This window comes from Labrus bergylta, chromosome 17 (genome assembly GCF_963930695.1).
Source record: "Labrus bergylta chromosome 17, fLabBer1.1, whole genome shotgun sequence".
Classification (NCBI taxonomy): domain Eukaryota; kingdom Metazoa; phylum Chordata; class Actinopteri; order Labriformes; family Labridae; genus Labrus; species Labrus bergylta.
Genome location: NC_089211.1, coordinates 13,248,200 through 13,261,950, shown reverse-complemented (window position 1 = coordinate 13,261,950; position 13,751 = coordinate 13,248,200). Strand labels below are relative to the sequence as shown.

The following is a 13,751-nucleotide window of genomic DNA, read 5'->3' as shown; positions in this document are numbered from 1 at the left end:
CACCGATGAATTTTCCAGAGTTTCCGCTGGGCCGTGAATTCAATGCACGGTAACATGAGACAGTCTGAGTGAGCTGATGGCACAAGGGTAGATTAGCAGTTAGCTAGGAGCGTTAACAGTTGGCTAACTCAACATGTCTTTAGTTCGGAGATATTTTACTCTCGACACATGAACCAGCAAGACGGCAACTTGCAATGTGTGTAATGCCAGATATGGAGACATGAAGTTTGCAAGGAGTGCCGAATGAAAATAAAGTACTAGGGGAAAACGACAAACTTGCAGTCTCATCTCAATCGCCACCAAAGCCAGTGTTAATAATAGTAATAATCTTTATTTATGGAGCAGTTTTCAAAAACAAGTTACAAAGTGCTTTACAAGGACAGCAAATATAAAAACAGGCAGGTCATAGCATAATAAACAAGGCAAGATTAAGGAATAACAATCACTTTAAGATATAAAATCCCTTTTAAAAGAACTGTAAAATACATACAATAATTTTAAAGGAATTCTAAAAAGTGAAAATAGTAACAATTTAAAATCAACAAAAATCAGGAAAGGCTCGCCAGAAAAAGTGTGTCTTAAAAGAGATGACTGATTCTGCCGATCTGATCTCCTCGGGCAGGTCGTTCAGTCTTGGAGCCCTCACGGAGAATGTTTTTTTGTTTTTAATTTTGCATTTGGAACCACCAGGAGACCTCTGCCCTAGGATCTAAATGTGCGTGTGAGTTTGTAAGGTAGTAAAAGGTCTGATAAATAGCTGGGGGAAAGGCAATGGAGAGCTTCAAAAGTAATCAGTTAAATCTTAAAATCAATTCTAAAACACATGGGAGCCAGTGTAGAGATGCTAAAACAGGAGGGATGTGGTCATGCTTTCTGGTTCTAGTTAAAAGCCTGGCAGCTGAGTTCTGTACCAACTGCAGTGGATCGATAGATTTTTTGTTCAGGCAAGTACAAAGGCTGTTACAATAGTCAAGACGTGATGAGATAAAAGCATGTAAAATCGAGATTTTTTGCAGCAGGTTTGATGTGGTTAACTAGGGTACCAGCATGTGCTGTGGTCCAATTAAAATGATCTCAGTCTTGCTGGAATTTAATTACAAAAAGTTACTTGACATCCTCCTCTTAATCTCAGAAAGGCAGTTTTTCACAGAACTGAGCATACCTTGCTCTAACGATTTAATGGGCAGGTACAACTGCGTATCATCAGCATAAAAATGAAATAACACACCCGTGTTTATTTATGATATGCCCTGAGGGGAACATGTATAGGCAGAATAAAATGGGCCCCAAGACCGACCCCTGCGGCACACCATATTTCACACAAGAGAAGGCTGAGGTAAAGTTATCAACAGACACACAGCACCTTCTATTGGACAGATACAATTTAAACCAGTCTAAGGCTGTACCAGAAACCCCGACCCAGTGCCTTAGTCTGTTTAACAGGATGTTGTGAATAATTGTGTCGAAGGCTGCGCTAAGATCAAGGAGTACCAGGACTGAGCGAATACCTTGATCAGCGGCAATTAAAAGGTAATTTGTTACCTTAAGCAAGGCAGTCTCAGTGCTGTGAAACATTTTAAAACCTGATTGATTTTCAATCAGAAAATATACTATTATTTTCCAGTACAGCCAGAAGTTGTTTTGACACAATCTTTTCTAAAATCTTGGAAATTGGCCTGCAGTTCTGAGGCAGGGAGGGGTCTAGTCCAGGTTTTTTCAGCCGTGGATGTAAACAGGCAGTTTTAAAATAGTCAGGGACACAACCCTTGGACAATGAACTGTTAAAAATTGAAAGCAGCCAGGGCCCGATAGAGTCCATTACTTTGAATAAGAACTTGGTTGGAATCACATTGAGAGGACTAGAAGACATTCTCATATGTGATACTATTTCTAAAAGTTCAGCTAAAGTAACTACATAAAACTGGTTAAATTGATTAAAGTGAATAAAACTGAAACTATCTTGAGGGTGAAGGGAGTCAGAGCAGCTAAAATTTGGGGTAATTGAGGCTCTGATTGACTCCACTTTATCAGTAAAATAAGATAAACTTTTCACAGTCCGAGTTACGGTAAACTGAAGCACTTGGAGGATTTGGATTTACCAGTTGGTTGATTGTCTTGAATAAGATTCTTGGGTTGTGTTGATTGGAAGAGATTAGTTCAGAAAAATATTGTGTTCTTGCACTCTTAACCATTCTGTTGTATTGTGTTAAAAAGTCCTTCATGATATTGTTGTGTATTTGTAGACCACATTTTTTTTCCACTTGCGTTCTGCTTTCCTACAGTCCTTTTTACAGCTGCGAATATTTTCATTAATCCAAGGCTGCTTTACTTTTGACGTTTTTAGACCTCACTTTAGCAGGTGCAATAACATTCAGTGAGGACAGACACACAGAGTAAAAGTGGTCAGTTAGATCATTAGTATTGGAATATTCAGGTAGTTGCTGACTTTGGCATTCAAACACTTGACAGAACTTTGAGGTACTTTGCTCATTAAAGATGTGAGTGCACAGGGGTCTGGGAGGGACAGTATCCATGACTGGTGATTCACAGTCAAAAATTATACATTTGTGATCAGATATAGTAAAATCACATAATTCAACAAAAGATATTTCCACACCAAGGGTAAAAACAAGGTCCAAGGTATGACCACGCTTATGTGTTTGTCCATACACGTACTGTTTAAAATAGAAAGAGGTGGTGATGGTTAAAAAGTCTGCTGCTTGAATACTATTTAGGTCATCATCATGGATATTAAAATCACCGCATAAAACAATTCTGTCGTTGTTTAAAACTAAGGTGGATAGAAATTCAGGGAGTTATGCTAAAACCTGCCTGTTGGTTTTGGAGGACGATAGATAACAAATAGAATTGGGTGAGGACCACACAGTTTAAAAGGTGAGAACTTCAAAAGAAGAGAGTTCAGTACAAGTGATTTGCTGGCATATAAAACTCTTTATATACGCTATACCATCACCACGACCACTGACCCTGGGTTGGTTGAAACAGTCATAGTGTTCGGGGCACAATTCAATAAGCTGGCTGTAGTCATTAGGTTGTAGCCAAGTTTCCGTTAGAAACATGAAATCTAAGTTATCAGAAGAAAAAAAATCATTTAAAATAAATGTTTTGCTAGACAGAGATCTCACGTTGAAAAGTGCTGTGGTGCTTGGACACCATCGAGAAGAGTAGCTGCGGGGACACGAGCTCATCAGAGTTCGGGGAAGATTGTGGTGTGCAGTGGACGGCAAGAGGGGGAAAATCCTCCTCGTCCAGAATGAAAAACTTGTTGGACAGCTGGAGAGCCACAGGTTGGGCAGCCGGGGGCTTCCTACTTTGTTTACCTTTAAGGGCAGTAGTCCATGGCTCCTTCTTGCTTGGCGTGGAGCTGACAGGGGCATTTGGCTAAGCTCCTAGCCTTGACCAGTAGCCCATAGCATGAGCCGCAGTGATGTCCACACACTGAACAGTAGTGTCAAGTTCTCCAGAGGAGGAGGCAATTGGGCCCAATGTAACCAAGGAGTCGATGATCTTTTCTTCATCTTTCAACTGGTACAAAATGGATATTCTTCCTTCCAGCTCTGAGATTTTCTGGCTTAGGCAGAGACAGCTGACACATTCAGAAGGTGAGGTGAGTGGCGGCATGGCCGGTGTCAAATTTATCCAGTCCCAAGCTCTTTTTGTACTTGGATACCACTTCTTCCCTCGTTTGTGTCAGCTTGGTTGTCCTTGGAGTGAAATGTTTGAGTGGAAAAATGTCCAGATAAGGCAGTAATTCTGCCCCCAACTCTATGACCGTGATCATATCGATACCCTCTCAGCGTTGTGTTTACGTGTCCCTACTGCCCTCAGCGTTTTAAACCCACCATCCTCTGATCAGACGCATTATTTTTAGGCTGCACTCTCTGAGGAGACGATCTGGGCTGAGAATAAGAAGTAGAGCTGTCCTGCTCAATGTTGTTGTTTTTTTTACTCTCAGCGCTACTAAATCAGCGCTACTAAAAAACCAGCCGACACCGGACTCACTGAGCCAGACAAAGCTGCCTCCCAATTCAGAGTGTGAAAAGAAAACAACACAATCCATTACATTCTTCATGTGCAAATACTTGAGGCCACACAACATTGTGGAAAATTAGGATTTTAGCTACATGCTAAAAACACTGGAACCAAGGTATGTGACTCCATGGCGACGTCATTTCACGGACACAGCCGTACTGAAGCAATAAAGAGCAGTGAAGCTTAAAGTTGAGGAGAGTTTAAGAACAGCAGAAAGGGTTGCGTTAACTCGTGATATGTGGACTTCGCAGGCAGTGGATTCATATGTGACTATAACGCCTCATTTTCTGACAGATAACAGGAAGCTGCTGTCTCAGGTTCTCCAGACTAGAGCTGTACATGAAAGTCACAAACATTGCACACCTTCTGCAAAATGCAGAACAAGAATGGGGATTGCAGACAAAAATCTGGTGGTCGTTACTGACAACGCTGCTAATATGAATATTGCCATTCAATTAGGTTACATGCATGTCAAGTGTTTTGCGCACACGCTTAATCAGGCAGGTGTTAAATCTGCCTGCAGTAGGCAGGCTCATGGGGAGAGAGCGGCGTAGTACTTGCTTTTTTAACAGAAGCACGGTGGCAAACCACGCTTTGGAGACAAAACAGAAACTGTTACAGCTCCCAACCCACAAACTCAAGACTGATGTCAACACGAGATGGAATAGTGCTTATGACATGGCCAGACAGAGACAGCAGCCATGTACTACGGGTGAGCGTATTGCATCATTTCCCGTTCTGTGTTCCGCTGCACTGTGTTGTTCAGTGCTGATCGTTAAAGCTAAAAGCTTAATTGTTAATTTTGCCTAGTTTCCTACGACTTCTTTTTCTGTCTCTCCCTCTCCTGCTCTCTCTTACTCTACGTGTCAGATGTTAAGTTACTTTTTACGTTTACGTTATTTTTAGCTTTGGAGGCGAGGGTGTCTGAGTTAGAGAGACGGCTCCGCACCACTGAGTCAGAGCCATCGTATGCAGAAGTAGTTAGCCAGCCAACTGTAGCCAGTGCGGGCCGACATAGCTTTGCTTCCCCCCTGGTAGCTCCTGAGCAGCCGGGAGGCGGTGGCTGGGTTACTCTCCAAGGGAAGCATAGTCAAAAATCGAAGCACACGGTTCCCCACCAACCAATTCACATTTCAAACTAATTTTCCCCACTCAGCGACACACCCAAAGAATAAAACTCTGATTATTGGAGACTCCATAGTCAGAAACGTGAAGCTAGCGAAGTCAGCGGGCATAGTCAGGTGTATATCCGGGGCCAGAGTGGGCGACATCACATCTAATTTAAAGTTGCTGACAAAGACTAAAGGTAGATTTGACACAATCGTAATTCATGTCGGCACTAATGACTCCCGACTACGCCAGTCCGAAGTCACGAAGGTTAATGTGGACTCGGTGTGTACTTTTGCTAAGACGATGTCGGACTCCGTAGTGTTCTCTGGACCCCTCCCAAATCAGACCAGTGATGACATGTATAGCCGCATGTCATCACTCAACCGCTGGCCGTCGAGGTGGTGTCCAGCAAACAATGTGGGCTTCATAGATAACTGGCAGTCTCATTGGGGAAAACCTGGTCTGCTAGCTAGAGACGGCATACATCCAACTTTGGACGGTGCAGCTATATTATCTAGAAAACATAGCAGAGGTTATTTGTCAAAAACCTGGACAACAACACAGAGTTCAGACCAGGAGGCAGAGATGCAGTCTTTCACGCTTCTCTGTGCCTCCCTTAGATCTGTCTCCCAGTCACTATAGCTGTAACTCTAAATCTAAATGTAAAATTACACTATAGGTACTGTGTCTGTCCCCCGGCCCAGATCCGTTTTTATAAGTCATCCAAACGTAGAAAAAAAATGGCATAAATCGTCAAAATCTCATTAGAATTAAAACTACGAATACAATTTTGCAAAAAAATCAGAAAATTCATTGCAGACTCTTAAACATTAGGTCCTTAGCATCCAAATCTCTTTTAGTGAATGATCTGATATCAGATCAGCATGTTGATTACTTTGTTTGACTGAAACCTGGCTGTGTCAAGATGACTATGTTAGCTTTTAGAATCCACTCCTCATTTTAATACTCATACCTTGAGACACTGGACGAGGTGGTGGAGTAGCAGCTATTTTTAACTCTAGTCTTCTAGTTAACCCTCGACCAAAGCTGTATTTTTCTTCTTTTGAAAGCCTTAGTCTTTCACATCCAGTCTCAAGAACCTTTCAGCCAGTTCTAGTTGTTGTAGTTTACCGCCCTCCTGGCCCATATTCTAAATTTCTATCTGAATTTGCTGAATTTTTATCAAATGTAGTCCTTAGCAGTGATAGAATAATTGTTGTAGGTGACTTCAATATCCATGTGGATGTTGATAATGATAGCCTTAGCACAGCTTTCATGTCATTATAAGACTCTATTGGTTTCACCCAGGGTGTAAACAAACCTACTCATCATTTTAACCACACCCTGGATCTTGTTTTAGCTTATGGCATCGAAATCCATAACCTTACAGTTTTCCTAAAAAATCCTCTTCTATCAGACCATTTCCTTAGTACTTTTGACTTTGTCTTACCAGAATTATCTCTGCTTAATAAAAATGTGCTCTATAGAAGTTTATCTGATAGTGCTGTAGCTAAATTTAAGGAAGCTATTTCAGCTGCTTTTGATTCAGAACCGTCTATTAATCCAGTTGGAAAGTCTTATAATAGCTTAAATCCCTCTCAGCTGGATCAGTTTATTGATAGTGCAGTGGATTTGCTGAAAGTTGGATCAGTTTGTTGATAGTGCAGTGGATTTGCTGAAAGTTACTCTTGATTCGATTGCTCCCCTAAAACAGAAGGTTATCAAATGGCAGAGACTAGCTCTATAGTTCAAATCAGAAACTCTAAAACAAATGTTGCAAAATTTTGAAAGAATATGGCACTCTACCAAAACAGTAGAATCTCGTTTATTCTGGCAGGATAGTCATAATAAATATGTGAAGGCTCTACGTCACGCTCGAGCTGCCTACTACTCCTCTCTAATCGAGGAAAACAAAAGCAATCCTAGATACCTTTTCAGCACTGTAGCCAGGCTGACAGAGAGTCATAGCTCCATTGAGCCTTGTATTCCTTTAGCCCTCAGCAGTAATGATTTCATGAGCTTTTTTAACAACAAAAATCTAGACATCAGAGACAAAATTGGTAACCTCCTGCCATTACCTGGTGCAGATACCTCTGATATGGCAGAAACAGTTCCAGGACCTGATATTAACCTCGACTGTTTTTCTCCAATCGACCTTTCAGAACTAAATTCAATTATTTCTGCGTTGAAACCGTCAACCTGTCTTTTAGACCCAATCCCAACCAAGCTGTTAAAGGAAGTCTTTCCCTTAGTTAGCAACTCTATATTAGATATGAGCAATATGTCTTTACTGGCAGGCTATGTACCACAGTCATTTAAAGTAGCGGTAATCAAACCTCTATTTAAAAAGCCTACTCTAGATTCAGCAACTTTAGCCAACTATAGGCCTGTATCCAACCTTCCTTATAAAGATCGTGGAGAAAGTGGTAGCTAATCAGCTGTGTGACTTTCTCCATGACAACAGTTTATTTGAGGAGTTTCAGTCAGGATTTAGAGTCCACCATTGCACTGAGACTGCACTAGTTAAAGTTACAAACGACCTACTTCTAGCTTCAGACAGGGAACTTCTCTCTGTGCTCGTCTTGTTGGAGCTTCGTGCTGCTTTTGTCACTATTGATCATCAAATCCTATTACACAGACTAGAACAATTACTTGGAATTACAGGGACTGCTTTAAGTTGGTTTGAATCCTACATATCAGATCGATCTCAGTTTGTACATGTTAATGATAAGTCCTCTATGCACACCAAAGTTAGCCATGGAGTGCCACAAGGTTCAGTGCTTGGACCGATTCTCTTTACATTATATATGCTTCCTCTGGGAAATATTATGAGGAAACACTTCATACGTTTTCATTGTTATGAAGATGATACTCAGCTTTACGTGTCAATGAAGCCCGATGGCACCAGTCAGTTACGTAAGCTAGAAACATGCCTTAAGGACCTGGATGACCAGAAATGTTTTGCTACTTAACTCAAACGACACTGAAGTTATTGTGCTAGGCCCTAAAAACCTCAGATAGACTTTTTCTAATGATATGACTGTCCTTAATGACATCAGCCTGGCATCTAGCACCACTGTTAGGAATCTAGGGGTTCTATTTGATCAAGATTTGTCCTTTACCTCTCACATCCAAGAAAATTTCAAGGACAGCCTATTTTCACCTTTGTAATATATCTAAGATCAGGCATATCCTGTTGCAAAATGATGCAGAAAAACTAGTTCATGCATTTGTTAGCTCCAGGTTGGATTATTGTAATTCTCTTTTGTCAGGGTGCTCTGGCAAGTCTCTAAAGACTCTTCAACTAGTCCAGAACGCTGCAGCTCGTGTACTGACTAGAACTAGGACAAGGGACCACATTGCTCCTGTCTTGGCTTCTCTGCACTGGCTCCCTATACAGTCTAGAATAGAATTCAAGATCCTTCTTCTCACTTACAAAGCTCTAAATGGCCAGGCACCATCTTATCTTAAGGAGCTACTAGTGCCGTACTACGCTTCGAGAACATTACGGTCCCAGAATGCGGGCCTGCTCGTGGTACCTACAGTCTCTAAATGTACTATGGGAGGTAAAGCCTTCAGTTATCAGGCTCCTCTCATCTGGAATCATCTTCCAGCCGGAGTCCGGGAGGCAGACACAGTCCGTCTTTTTAAGAATAGACTTAAAACTTCTCTCTCTCTCTCTCGTTGGTTGACGGCCTGCCAGAACAACGACCCCCCCTCGCCACGGGAACGTTGATGGACGGCCTGCCTGAACAACACCCCCCACCCCCCCCTTGCTCCCTATCCCTCTTCCTGCATTTCATCCCATCTCTCCCCCTATCCCTTTTCAAGTGTCTGGAGATAACACTTGTTATGAGTTGACGCTATACAAATATAAATTGATTGATTGATGACATGCTCTTAAGTTTTCTTCATGCTCCTGAAGTGAGAAAGAACAGCACAGACATCTTCACTCTGAATGAGATGGATATTGAGAACTCCAAAGAAATTGCCCATGTCCTGAGGTGGATGCAGGTGGCAACCACTGTTATGTCCAAAGTGTTGCATGACACACAAGACCACATTGGAGACACAACACAGGTTAAGACACATCAAGCAAAGCATCAATCAGGATCTTAAGAAGAGGTATGGCGCAGCACTAGTAGAGAAGAATACCCTCTACACTGCATCAACCCTGGATCCCAGGTTTAAGATTCTACCATTCCTGTCCCCAGAGGAGACCAGAATCCTACGCCAGAGTGGTTGCTGAGGCCATTACCCTCCAGGAAAACACACAAATCATAATGATTTTTACTTAATGTAAGTTATATTAAACATATCTATTAGAGGTGGGGAAAAATAGTTTATGTAAAAATCGAGATTCTTCTCTTCTCAGTTTTAAAATCGATTCATAACTTCCAAAAGTCGATTATTATTTTTTGGGCTGATCAGTCACTCCCTGTGAAGTGCTAAGGCTAGCTCTTTAACTCAGTAGAATGCCAAATAGAGCAACAAGAAATGCATCCAGTCTCACAGATGACTGGAGAAGACCCTTAAGTACTAATTCATAAATAGACTTTGAATCCATGCGTCAATGAATCCAGAATCTTCTTGAATCGAAAATCGATTCAGCATCGAATCGTGATCCCAAGAATCAAAATCGAATCAAATTGTGAGACACCCAAAGATTCCCAGCCCTAATATTTATTCCCTCTCCCTGTGTGTATTCTACATGGAATAAATCAGGCAGCAGACCATCCCTGAGACAGAAGCCCAGGAACACTTGGACGAAACCAACTGAAAAGGATCGAGGACCCCCTGTCATACCAGCCGAGATGAGGAAGGCATGTGGACTAGCAGACATGCTTGGTCAGACTTATAGTGATGTTGGAGCATTACCAAAATCATTATCTGCCAGGTCACCAGGAGGTAAAAAAAAACCAGGAAGTCACACCACTGGCACTCATAGAAGAGTGCCAGTGGGCTGGTGGAAGTCACACTATCAACTCTACTTGATTGATACTGTTCAGATGTTTGTAACTTACTTGAGGGTTTTTCCCTTTTCTTGAGGGATTCTGGAACATCTGCATTTATGTATTTGCACATAACAATATATTGCCATATCGATATTTTGAGCACAGCCCTAATGTTATAAGTCTGATGTCATGTTGAGCTAACATAAGCTAACATAACATAACATAAGCTAAAGGGGGGGGGGGGGGGGGGCAGCTGGACAGAAGATTATCAGAGATTTTAAACACTCGCTACTTGCCTACTCAAAACTTTATGACATCCAGACTGTAATGGTTGTTGTGGTGGACCCCAGGAAGAATAGCTGCAGCTAATGGGGATCCTAATAAACAAAACAAAACACAACACAGCTGGGTCAGCCCAAGAAACAACTGCAGCAAAAAGTTCCCAATAGATGGAAAAGCATTTAACTGCAATTACTGCTGGATAAGAGACATGCTCCAGGGGCATACCCAGCTGACTATGAGCTGCCAGCCACACTCAACACCCATCAGTGGGGGCTTACTGACAATGTGGTAAACATCCTCGCAGCTTTTGAGGACCTCAAAAAAGAAAATCAGCTCAACAACAGCCGCAAAACTGCACATTGTTGGAGGACGTTCAGAGAAGGTTCAACAACATCGAGAAATAGCTACTGCACACTTTGGCCACTGCTCTTGATCCTGGCCAGAAGAACCTATTGAATAAAAACCCACAGCACGCACCTGCCACAGAAATGCCTCCTGTTAAAAAACATCTATAGCCTTCTGCTTTCTGCACATGAAATAATACTGAAGGAGAAATCTGAGGGGGGGCAACTGCTTACTCTCTGTCCCATGTACAAGTTTTTGACAGTGAGCGCTTGTTCAGCTTGGCTGGAAACGTGGTAGATGAGAGAAGAAACAGACTACATGGTGACAAGGCAGAGATGTTCTTGGGTGTGAAAAGAAAATCTGCCATTAATAGTAGTATGATCGTAATTGGAAGGGAAAAAAAACACCCTAAAGGTGCCTTTTTATATTCTTTTGTATTCTGCTGTGCCTAATTTCCTTAGAAACAGTACAGTAACTGCTCTTTTGTTTTCTCAAGGTTTTTAAAAGACAAAAAAAAAGTTCTCCTGTAAAATGATGCACTTTTTCATTAGAAATGTGTTTAGAAGAGAAATAGGATCCAGTGTCTGTTCTCACATTCTTAGTAAAAACTGGTCGGAAATATACTTGGGTGGGCCATCCAGGTGTCGTCTATGTGTGGGAAACACTGCACAAGCCGGCCGCCGATGATGATTTATTATCACTGTTAAATTGTTCTTTACCTGTATGTTGCTTGTATGTCATTAACAATTTTTAACAAAGTTCATCTGTTTAATTTGCATGACGAGCACAGTGATTGTAACTTCTGATACGTCATCGTGTGTGCTTCAGGTGCACGTAGCTGCTAAAATTGTGATGGTTGAACTCTTATCATTAAGCCCTAGAATCAGTTCACAGACATTCACAGATGGCGGGATTGTGAAGGAAGCAATAACCCCAGTGGCTGATACATGAGACAGTTGGGGCTATCATATTTTTTTTTTTTTTTTTTTTTTAAATTAAGTACAAACGTTACACAATTATTTGATAACTATTGTAATTGATCATTATGAGCCTATGCTGCTGGATTTGGAGCTCCACTTGAGCTATTACCATTAATTATTATTACTGTATGATTGCACTGACACTCTGATTGGACTGTGTGAAGTATTGTAAAGAAGCAGCACAGAAAAAAAAACAATAGGTAAGCTTAACATGAAAAATATATTGATCCACGGGATGGATAAACACATATATCCACAAGCTGATTTCACCAAAAAGCTCAATAAAAAACTAATATTAATCTAAAAACACCATGGAAAATTTGCTTTAATTATGATGCAAATGGAAAGTGGGAGATGTCAATCAACTATGCCATCACTGCCATGATCTCCATAATGCTAAACCAATTAAAAAACCGACCTAAAACAGCAATAATCTCTGTGCTCAAACCAATTCAGCCAAAAATAATTCAAACCTCAAAAGGCAACCAAAGGAAGCGATTACATCACTTAATAACAAACCAATACACCAAATAAGCTCTGCCAGCCAGCAGAGGGACAGTGTACAAAGCAAAAAACATTGTTGTCACATTCTTGCAAGATGCTTTTTATGCTACTTACTTCGCTTGTTGAAGTGAAGCTTGGTCCTCGACGAAGTTTTTCAGGAGGAGCAGATAAATCAAAATCAAACCAGGACGAGGCGCACTTGATGACGGACTTGAAGCGTCATTTGAGCCCCAAACCCAGTAAAGTACACCAGGAAAAGTTAATATTTTTCGTGAACACAAACCTCTTTTATCGTGCAAATACATCTCAACTCCCGGGCTAGCTTCCATATAAATCAGCTGTGGTATTTTCCGAGGTCTGACACTAAATATCTAGCTAACTTTTGATGCTAGCTGCTACCTAACCGCGCAATTCATTACGACCGAGATCATGTGGAAAAGTGGGCGGAGCAATGAAGGCTTAAATTAACACTAGAAGGACGAGATGGTGTGTTCAGGGTGTGTTTGATTTAGTTATCAGTACAGCCAGTGAATTGTAACATTGTAATATGAAAAATATATTGATCCACGGGATGGATAAACACATATATCCACAAGCTGATTTCACCAAAGCTCAATAAAAAACTTAAAAACAAATATTCATCTGAAAACACCATGGAAAATTTGCTTTAATTATGATGTAAATGGAAAGTGGGAGATGTCAATCAACTATGCCATCACTGCCATAATCTCCATTATCAGTACAGCCAGTCCAATTTGTCCTTAGGTCATAGTCGGGTCATATTTATAACAGGTTTTGTTATTTGTTGTTTATTTTGTCTTTCTGTGGTACATTTAACGGACATTATTAGAACCACTGTGTGTTGCATCACATGCCACAACTGGTCCTAAATCAAAACATGTTAGCAGGGTTACTAATGTAATGCTGCTTTGTATATTTCACTGATAGGCTACTTGCATTTGAGTATTTCATTTATTGTAATTCTACTCCATCTCATTCCAGAGAAAAAGTTTTGTTGGATTTTCCAAAGGAAAGCATGCTATCAGTTTATAAACTACAACACATTTTCATAGGTGGAAATACTTACAAATATAAAATCAAATTCATGAAACATGTGAATGCATGAGAAAAACACTTCCTACTGTAACTTGGGGTTACAAACTGGGAGTAGATGGGAACTGGCAAAGGACCCCAGAGCCTCAGGAAATGCTAAAGCATTGTGTGGCAGTTGATTTCTTATAAATATTTAGAGGGAAACTGTCTGGGAATACACAGTAACATAAATAAAAGCATATGTAAAGTTATACATGTGGACCTTAAGGTATTGTAATTTGTCTACCAAGATCTTGGTGTTTTAATGTACATGGTACGTGTCTATAAATACCATAAGGAGATACAAGGTGTAAATAGGAACCCCAATAAGGGCCATTTGTCAAATTAATCCACACATGACTTGAAGTGTGCGTATTTGTATTTCTGAACCTACACTTTCCTTGAAAAATAAGTAACAGTAGTCTGAACA

The 13,751-nt window shown here is 40.9% G+C and overlaps 1 pseudogene; it reads left to right on the top strand.

Annotated features, from left to right (window-relative positions):
• The first annotated feature begins 4,731 nt into the window (after window positions 1-4,731).
• LOC136183209 (uncharacterized) lies at window positions 4,732-5,805 on the top strand (annotated as a pseudogene).
• The last annotated feature ends 7,946 nt before the right edge of the window (window positions 5,806-13,751 follow it).